This window comes from Lissotriton helveticus, chromosome 9, assembly GCF_964261635.1.
Source record: "Lissotriton helveticus chromosome 9, aLisHel1.1, whole genome shotgun sequence".
NCBI lineage: Eukaryota > Metazoa > Chordata > Amphibia > Caudata > Salamandridae > Lissotriton > Lissotriton helveticus.
In genome coordinates, this window is record NC_136070.1 from 616,348,653 (window position 1) to 616,359,687 (window position 11,035).

Below are 11,035 nucleotides of genomic sequence, written 5' to 3' on the forward strand. Positions count from 1 at the left end.
TGGTTATTTTTTTTCTCTGTGGCAGCTGAAACATCCAGTTCCAGAAGCCGGTACCCAGAAGAAGTTGAAGTCTTTGATTTCCCTGACACTTCCAACAGGAGACAAGCTCTACATCAAGCCCTTGGAGAACTTAGAATGCAGAAAGAATAGTCCAGTCCTTTCCATTCCCAAGACAGAAGCAGCAACGGCAGGCTTATCCAGCAAAGCAAACAGCAAAGTGGTCGTCTCACCTCACAGTTCTTCTCCCTGGCAGGTTCCTTAGTCCAGCAGTAATCTAAAGTTTACCTTTGAAGTTGGCGCAAACAAAGTTCCACTGGCATACATAATCCAATTGTACCTGGCTCAGGCTAGGGTCACTCCAGGGGGCGGAGACAGCATTGTGGAAGAAAGACACAGCCCATTCAGGTGTAATCAATGACTCCTCCCACTACTCTAAATTCAGCCAGGTCGTCAGCCTGGCTATGAGTTATCCAGGAAAGGCTAGACACACTTCAACACACCCTCCCCCCCCCCCCCGCCGCCACCCCCCCTGGTGTCTGTCTCATGTGAATGTACAACTCAGCCCTTGTCAGTCTAAAACCCAGACAGTGGATACACAACAGCCAGAGGCACATGCATGGTTAAACAAGAAAATACCTGGTTTCCAAAAGTGGTATTTTCAAACACACAATATCAAAATCTTCTTTACTAAAAATATGTATTTGTAAACCTGTGTTCAGACCTAAACTCCATTTCTCTATCTTGTCCCAATGGAACGTTATGCTTGTAAGATGTTACCAAGCAACTCCAATGTCAGCCTATGGAACATATAGCCTTGCAATAGTGAAAAACTAAATTCACAGTCTTTCACTATCAGGACATGTAAAACACACCAGTACATGTCCTACCTTTCACATACACTGCACCGTACCCATGGGTATACTTTGGGACTACCTGAAGGGTGCCTTACATGTAAAAAAAGGGAAGGATTGGGCCAGGCAAGTGGGTGCACTTGCCAGGTCGACATGGCAGTAAAAAACTGCGCGCAGACACTGCAGTGGCAGGTCTGAGACACATGTGAAAGGCTGCCTGTTTGAGTCGCACAATCAGTGCTACAGGCCCACTAGCAGTATTTGATTCATAGGCCCTGGGCACACACAGTGCACTGTACTGGGGACTAAGTAGTAAATCAAATAAGCCAATCATGGAAACGCCAATCATGGAAACACCAATCCATAAACACAATTTACATGAAGAGCATATGCTCTTTAGCACTAAATAACAGTGGTAAAGTGCCCAGAGTCCTAAAACTAACAAAAACAAGGCCAAAGCCAGGTGGCCAAAAAGCAAAAGATCGGGGAGTGAATCTACTGAAAAGGCCAAGTCTAACACAGATCTTGTGTGCACTGACATTCTGAAACAATTCCCCTCACTAAAGTGAGGAACAAGCCATCTATTGTTGGCCTTGTCTATCCAGTCAAAATAGAGTGTCACTATCCTGCAGGGTATGATGTCCTCCCATATCCTGTTGGCTCTGCAGTGCCAACTTCAGATACCCTTCCAAGCTCAGAACCCTCATTTCCATCTGACAACAGAGGCTTCTCCGAAGGGGAGTGGGTACCAATTCAAGAAAATTTCAAGCAGATTCTGGACTTCACAGGAGCAGTCATTGCACATAAACATGTTGGAGTCAGGGTCGCCAGGTTTACCCAGACGACCTTCCTCTAATGCTTTGTGCACCAGGAAGAATTGTTGAGAATAGCCTTTCTTTACAATTTAAAACCAATTAATGCAAAATCACCTGTCCTGTCCTGGGAAGCTCAATGTTTTTGCCATGGGGTGTTACTACAGAACAGCCCATTGATAGCGGAGCATGGCCTGTATTATGTCAAGGCGGGCACTTTAATCCAATGGGACATCAAATACCACAAGTGAGCAATCAACACATGGCAGCCGTGTCTTGTGTTTGGGTTTCGGTGGTACTTCTCTGGACCGCTTTGCAAAACCAGAGTATTCTAAAAGGCAATTCTCTGACAGTAAGTGGTGGTGTCCTGGGCGTCTAGAAGCAGCATTTCGATTCCATGATAAGGATTCTTTTCCTGGACATTTTCGAGAGATTTGTTGGCATACAGACCACAAACCCTCCTAACACAACAGCGACTTCCACATCAGTTCTAAGCACAATGGGGCCTATTCACAAAGGTTAATAAATGTCTATGTTAACTCACAAGTATATTTTCTAGTACCTAGGTGTAACACCAAGGTATAGACGTGCATTGCTCCCTCCCCTCAGTTCAAGAAGTGGAGCCTCTTACATCCGCATCAATGTGTAAAATTATTACTGCCACCTTAGGGGAAAGTATAAGGTAAATTATTAGTTTATTTTTCCTTTAAAAATGTCTATTTTGTAAATGCTAATCACTTTCAAATATTTAATAATGTAGAATTAAAATACAATCTTAAATCACATTTATTTATGAAATCTAAAGTATGCATTAAATAAATAACTAAATATGTTGATTTACATAAATACTTTTTATAGAATTATTAAAAATATCCCACCATCACTACTATTTTATGTAATATGTTGCAAATGTTCTTTAACAATGTGTTGAATTTTTAATAGGTTTAATGAATTTCTCAGTTAACTTTATTACATTTTAAAATAACAATCACATTTTAACTTTAAAATACATATATCTATAATTATTTTAAGTGTAAAAGTAATTTAATTCCCTTTTGCATTAATTCCTAAGGGGTGTTATATTGCTTACCTGCTTCTATTTTTTTTGGGTGTTTTGTAGTACCAGTGAGAGGCAAATTTGTTGCTTTACTTATTCAAATGCTGGAGTACATTTACACCTGTTATGGCACCTATAGGGATATAGTAACTTCAGAAGTGTAGCCTGTGAATAGCAGTGGTCTTAATCTTATGTGGGTGTGTGTATTAGCATATCCATTCCTAAATCCCTCCTTAAATTTCCCTAAACCGTTCCATTTTGGCAGTAACTATTCCCCATTTCCCCGCCACGTTGTCCTTCCCACATTTACTACTAAAGTATACACTCTCTGACACCGTGGTGGAGACCTCTGCACAAAAAAGATGAAAGGTGGAGGTCTAAGGGCATAGGTTTTTTTGAATAACATTTAATAGTACAGGAGTACAAAATCCAGTTAGCGAATAGGCCCCTATATCGTTGGGTATGGATTCAGACATCACTAAACCAAGACCAGGTATTTTTTTTTTGTAGAGGAGGTCAGGAGCTACTACCTGCGAATGTGCCAAGCAACCACGAGAATGCTACAATAAGCCCAGACAGGGCAAGAAGGAGAAAATAAAGAAGAAGGCCTAATCTAAAAGGAGAAATTTGTATGACAATTGCACGAAGAAGGGAACAGAATGAAAATGGCACTACCTGAAAAACTGCTAATAGTCAGCCTGTTTTACTATACCATTACAAAAGCTGAAGAAAGCATGCACAATTAGGGTCTTTCAATCTGTTCCACCAACACCTCAGACCTAAATCCAACTAAGATTCGCCTTTATAAATTCACCCCGAAAATAAAAATGAATTTTCCTTTCTTGGCTTAAACCAGGTCCAGCAAGGCTAATATTGCACACAGATGTTAGCACAAAATCTTGAAGACATCCATACTGCAACCACATTGGCATCCTCTGAGGTACATCCCATCTATATTGGTTATGACACATGAACTCCCTTGTGTAGATCTGTTCTACACATTGGCAACACATCTCAAGAATATCTACGTCTTATAGAGTGCTACCTGCTGGTAATGTTGGTGAGTATTTTCACTCATCACCAATATAAAGCAGGAAATGCACAACTTAGACTGCCAATGTGAAAATAAGAGTTGTTTTCTTCCAACAGTCTTAAAAATGAGAGTGCATCACACCACTGTTTGAGTGAGAACTGATACTAAATCAAACTAAAAGAAGCTAACTAAAGGGAGAAGTCCTGCTGAACACCAACGTTTACATCAAGGAGGCACTCCACCAGTTGATTGATACTGAATACTAATTATTCTATCACAAATACAGTGTAGAACTTGAACAGTGTTGCCCTACTCCGTGATGAATATGACTGATTTCTTTCATTCATGTACCCAAAACAGCTACCTTTTACTTATCGCAAATGATCCCCAAACCTATTCACTTACACATCTACACTTACAGACAAACCTATCATCTTTCATATAGACTCAATGACATCTTATACATTTGAAAATAAGGATATACAACTACAGGGTTTTGTCAGTCTTCCATCTTTCTGTAAATGTGTAACAAGGGGAGCCCATTGCCACCTCGTTCTAAACACCCCAGTACCCGTACTCGGGATGTATCCCATGACCCCTCCCTCTTGTCTCTGCAGACACACGAACAACAGCAGGAATGGTGGCGGCATGACTTGCCCTGGACAGTAGCCGAAGAGGACGAGGAGTGCGGCTCCTTTAACTGGTCAAGCGTCGGAGAGTGGGCGGAGTCCGGAGGCCCGTCAAAACCCGAGCTGAAGCAGGTAGAGGTGTGCTTGTTCACCGGAGGAGGTGTGTTTCGTGGCGAGGAGGAGAGCGGCGTTCTACATGAGGAAGTTGTATTGGGGCTGGAGAGAACCGACGAGCTGACAGACGTACCTGTGGGAAGCCGGACCGTGAGAGAGGAGCCGTCCCTGCGAGGAGAGCCAGGAGGCCAACGACAACACGAGCCGCCCAGCCGCACGCTAGGAGGAGGCGTGTGGCTCCGCGAGGTACGTGATCGTATTGCGGGTTGGGTGGGACGCAAGGGAGGGTCCGAGACGTGACCACTTCTCTTGGGTGTTACTCCGGTGTCCCCGTCCCTGCACCGCTCTACCCTTACTCACCCCCGACGCCGAAGAGTTCACTAGTGGTGTATCCCACACTCCCTTCCCCTACACACTGTTTACAGAGGGCATTGGAACTAATCCTTGTCTCCCTTCTCTCCCCGCCTCGAGCGTGTGCTGACATCACGGAGCCCAAGGAGTTGAGATTCCGGAGAAGCCCCGCCAGACCGGACAAGGAAGAAGACGTTCCGAGGAGGAGGAGAAAGCGGACAGACCGGAGCCATTCCCCACGAAGAGTGTCTTCACGCCCCACATGTACTGATTTTCTCTTGACTAAAATAAATCAACCCCTAACCAGAACACGTCTCCTGCCCATTCCTACCGCTACCATTACAAAATGCAATACAGATGTGCTAACGAAACTGCAGTAGGGTACAAGGGAGCCGGAATTTTAGCTTGGCACGTCATACCTGTTCAAATTTTACATATCAATATGTTACAAGATTAATAGCAGATTCCTCTTTCCTCAAAAACACTCTCTACACTTCCTATCTTCCATTAACCTGATTTTGTAGACGATTGGTCTCTGCTTATAGAACCACAATTTCACCTTCAATGGAAAGCTGTATAGAGAATAGCGAAGGGTTCCATATTTGCTCCAGTGCAAGCCAACCTATTTTGGTGCTTTATGAACACTGCTGCAGGTGAGTGGACTGGCTGGTGACCAAGAAGACCATATGACTCTGAATCTGAATCTGAATCTGCATCTTCTGAGGACTTCGCCCGATCCTGCTTCATTGGGTGGCATTTGGCCCTAATAAACCTGGCACTTTCTTTTCCTAAGCATATGGACCCGATCTGTCTGGCCTGGCTGCAGTTCCGATCCAGAAATACCTCTGGAGGGGCCGCCCTACTATATGCCAACTGACCTTGTCCTTGGAGGCCCATGTCGTCAGGATCCATGGGCGAGCCTGAGGGCAGGGCCCGCAGCATGCGCGGTTCACTTCCCAGGGCCTGCTGATTTCATCTGCCGGGTCTACAGCCGGCGCTTTGGCATGGTCCGTTATCCAGTTGCAGCTCGCGGGTGGGGGGGGGGCTAGGGGGGAGTTTTAAAATAGTATAAAAATACTACCTGACAGGTCCGTGCCGCCTTGGGTCAGTTGGCGCCTACAGGAACAGCCGTATCATCACTGCTGGCAAGTGGCAACCCCTCTCAGCCAATCCATGCGCTGCCATGGTTGACATAGAACAGGGAGAGTCACCACCCGCCTGCCCATTAGGAGACCGAGGTTTGAGCCTTTGCTCAACCCTCGCTCTCCTAATGGGCATGCTCCAGCCACAGCAGACACTAGTGTGCATGACTGGGCACGGCGTAAAAATCCGCCATTATTCACAAGTCATGCGCACTTGTGCTGCTGCATGCCCCTGGACTGACAATGCCTGTCAGTCAACATGATGCCAGACTGCCCACCCCCTTCAGACTCTGAAGGGGGTGGGCAGTCTGACCTCTTGCTGACTGACATGCATTGTCAGTTCTCCTGCGGTGTCTCTGAACTTAAGTAAACTAAGAGTTTACTTAAGTTCTGAGACACCGAGGGAGCTGTGGGTGCGGGCGGCTTGTGGGGCAACTCCCCAGCGCCCTTAATGGACGCACCGCCGCTGGAAGTCCCACACCAGCGTTGCTCCTCCTCAGACACCGAGAACCATCTGCCAAATGATATCAAACACTCCTCCACTGATGGCATGTCCCCCATTTTGGCAGAGCTGCGCAATGGCTTAAAATCCATAGATGCGCGCTTCGATACACTCGCCACTCGTTTGGAATGTATGGGAGAATAGTTGGACATACATTGAGTCCACTCAAGACCACCATGGCCAATACTGAAGATCTGGAGATGCGGTGTAGCAATCTACAAATTAAAGGAATTGGAGAATCAAATAACATTGGCAAACCTGATACCTTTCTGGAGAACCTTTTGGTTGAGTTATTTGTCGGACAAGCTTTTACCGACACCTTTGTTCTCCAAAGGGCCCAAAAATCACTTGGGGCCATATTATCAAGAAAGGGCGATATGAGGAGGAGCCAAGATGGCGACCGAGATGGCTGCGTAAACGCTCGGCTCCGTGAGCCTTCTCACCCCGCGCATACATCCTGGCAACTATCCTGGGCCGTAACGGCATATTTAAGTAGGCGAAGGACAACTTTCACTTACCGTTTGCTCCCGAGGCTTCTACTTGCGGCAGACCCGTTGAAATGTCCCCGAATGTTTTGCGGCCTTCACGGAGCTGGGACCGGGGTCTCGAGTGCGGAGAGTGGCCGGCCGCGACTGCAACAACAGCGGCCTCTGGTGATGGTGAGGAGTCGGCCGGAGGGCACTGAAGACCTGATGGCCGATGGCGACAGTGCCGACCCAGCCCAACTAGCGGAGAGCCTTGTGGGAAGTGCGATACAGCTGGGTCGAGGAGAGTGCATGATACTTGGCCCCCCATTCCGGTGTTGTCTCCGGGCACACTAACGACTTTTCCCGGAGTCAGCGGGCGGCCCCCAGGGAGCGGCGGAGTTTTTAGCCTTTTGGTGACCCTCCGCTGAGAAACCTGCCTTGACTTTCGAGATCCCCGTGGTGAATCCTGTTCCTCCCTGGTGTGGGGCCCGGTCCCGAGGTAAGGTGGAGAAGGACGAGGCCGGATCAGCTAAGATGGCGGATAGCACCCTCTTACGCACACCTCATCCGGGCGGAGAAGCCGTTGTGCGGGAGAGTCCTGGGGTCTGGCGACACGAGAAAGAGCCCACGTCCAGAGATATATTGGCTGCGTTAACAACCCTGCATATGACCCTGATCCGGGACGCCCGGGATCTGGGAAGAAGGATGGCCGCCATTGTTGTCCCGCCGCTCCACACGGGCATGGTTCGATCTCAAGGAAGCGCCGGTGTGCCCGCCTCTGCGTCAGTGATGAATGCTCCAGCTATGCCTACGTTCGTGGAGACGCCGATAGACCCGGTCCGTGATACCGCTTTGGATAGATCTGTTGTATATGTGAGTGACTCGTCGGGGCCCTTATCTGTTCGGCGGCTGAAGAAACAACATCGATCTATAGTTTGGGCTGCCCCGGCGGCGTTTCAACGATTACCGGATTGTGTGACCCTCTTTTCCTGGCTGGTGAGACTGTGTTCGGACTGGAGGATGTTTCCGGTATCGATACTGACACAGACGGATTTCCGCCATACGTATTCGGCTGGGTTTTGGGGGCTACAGTCCCATGGAGTAATGGCGCTGCCCGGTCCGCCCGGATCGGTTGGACCCTCCACACTGCTCTGTATGCCGATTGATAAATGGCCGTATGTGGGTACTATTGATAGGAACGCCCAGGGGTGAGACCGTCTAGGACATAGTGGAACGCATTGTTGGCTGACGGTGATTAGGGGGACACTCAACGGGGATGTTATTGATTGTATTGATAATTATTGCTTACTGTGGCTATTCTGATCTTGCTTTTATGATGTTTACTGCGCGCGGTGGGTGAGGGGGGGGCCGGGTAGCTAGATCGATGGCCCTTCTCCACATTTTTTCCTTCTTTTTCTTTTTTTTATTATTCTATATTTCGGGTCTCTCATTTAGGGCGATAGGCACGCTGCTGGGGGGGGTAGGCCGTAGCCTTCTGCAGGGGTGCAGGGTGGGGGGTAGGGGGATGGGGGTTGTTAATTTGTTCTTTCTTTGTCTCTATGGCCCTTTGTCTTTTCTTCTTTTTGGTGTCGTCGTTTTTCATGTTTCCTACAGTCTGTTTTGTTTTGAGGGCTGGGGTGCTGTTCGACACGACATGTATGTGTTGTTTACATTTATCCTGACTCGTATGCCTTGCCCCCATGTCTTTAAATGTATTCACACTCTTTGCAGATTCCTGTTTCATGCTTGCTATTGTAGGACCATGTATGACCGTATGGCATTGATTCTGATATTTTTCCTTTTTTTTCTTTACTGTAAAATGAACCCTCTTGAATCCTGAATCTCACGCAGTACGCTTGAATACCAGTTATATCCTGGATACTTATCTGACCCCGATTTACGGGCTGCTGTATCTTTCTATATTGCTTTGCTGAACTTCCGAATTGACTAGCGGCCGGCCGGGATGGTTGTAGGCCCATGCTTGTATTTATTTGAAGTGATAATAAAGGTTCTAAAAAAAAAAAAAAAAAAAAGGGCGATACATTATCGCCGCTTTTATCGGCAGGAAACTGCCGCTAAAGCGGCGATAATGGGCTTGATAATATGTCCTTGTGAATTCCCATAGCAGCCCAGTTTCTGGTGTTAACCTGGGCTGCTATGGGAATTCACAAGGGCATATTATCAAGCCCATTATCGCCGCTTTAGTGGCAGTTTCCTGCTGTTAAAAGCGGCGATAATGTATCACCCTTTCTTGATAATATGGCCCTTGGTCTCCATGCAGACAATCAAGCCCGTCTTTACAATTTTCGCAACAGGGATACTGTGTTGCTCCTGGCTCGGGAAAAGGGACTTCTCAACTATCAGGGCGCAAGACAGTCCATCTTTCCAGACTTCACCCAAGCTGTGCAAGATGCACATCATAAGTTTGCTGATGTGAAAAGCAAGCTTCAAAAGCAGGGCCTCAAACACAACATGCTTTATCCAGCACATCTACAGGTGGAGGCAAATGGATGGCGCTATACTTTTCAGACCCTGGCAGAGGTGGAACAGTTCTGCAGGCATTGTCCTCGGCAGCATTTGCTACACCCCTAAGGTGTATGCCAGCATCTTTGATTGTTTTCTTCATGGGAGTTTTGAGGGGATTCACCAGTTGCCTTCCTCCTGGTGGGGTTTACTTTTGTTATGTTATGTTATGTTAGAACTGTATTTCTTGAGCGCACGGCTACCCAGATCGGGTGTCCCGGCGTCTTTTGCGTTTGTTGTATTTGTTATAGTGGCTTAAGCAGACTATGCCCTTCCCAAGACGTTGCAGACGTTCCACCTAACATGCTTCATACTCAAACACTATGCGATATGACCATGCACTCTGACAGTACACGGAGACTAAGGGCCCGATGTAGGTAGGACTCATTTACCGATTCTTATTTACCGAATTTTACCGATTCGGTAAATAAGAATCGGTAAATAAGAAGGGGGGAGATGTAGGAGCATCCAGATGTTCCTTTTACCGAATCGGTAAAAATCTGTATTTACCGGTAATGCCCATTCATTCCTATGGGCTTTGAAGCCCATAGGAATGAATGGGTATTACGGAATCGGTATTTACCGAATCGGTAAATACCAACTGACACAAGGGTGCAGGGGGTGTCACTTTGACACCCTCTGGCACCCCCAAAAGAGGCTCGGGTGCCATGTGGCAGGCATACCTGCCCTAAGGGCAGGTCTGCCTGTCATATGGCACAGGTGTGCATGCACCGTGCCCGTTACAGACCGACCTACATCTGGCCCTTAGTCTTCAATGTATTACCTGGAACAAAGGGCGTCTCAATCCTAGAAAGGGGGAACAAATCCTTTCATATCTAAAATGACATGACATCAGGCTTACATTTCTGTAGGAGACCCACTTCTCCCCACGCACAGAGTGCACATATGGTGCTTCATGGGGAGCCAACCATTTCTTTGTTCATTATCGTTCTTACTCCTGTGGGCTGTGGGCAAACTTCTTCAAAAGAGTATCCCGTTTATATGCAAATATTGTATTGCCGACACAGAGGGCAGGTGTTTACTAGTGAGTGGCTCCCTGGCTGTCAAACTGACACTACTGGTCAATGTATGTGCGTCCAATGTGGATACACCGGGGTTTTACTGAAATTTATCTGCTCATATGCTGCGCTTCCAGACTACCTTAATCTTTCTGGGCGGTGATTCCAGTATCAGCTGTCAGTCCCCTCTGGACACTACCAGGTCCCCTGTTGTTCACAAGCCTCACTCACTGCGCAAACGTACTGAACTACTGGACATTTTTCAAGTTACGAGTGCTTGGCGAGCCCGCCACCCACATGCTCGGGATTTTACATTTTATTCTGCACCACACAACGTGTGGACCTGTATTTTTCACTGTTATGGGTCCCGCAGAGCCTTGCCATGGCTCACAGACAACCCTCATCCCGCACTCTCTCAGATCACGCACCGGTCATGATGGTGCTTCTTCTGCCTTACCAGGACCTGTGTGCCCTATGATAGCTGTTCCCAGAAAATGCCTTAGATAATGAGGTCTTCAGTTCTGAAATTCGCAAT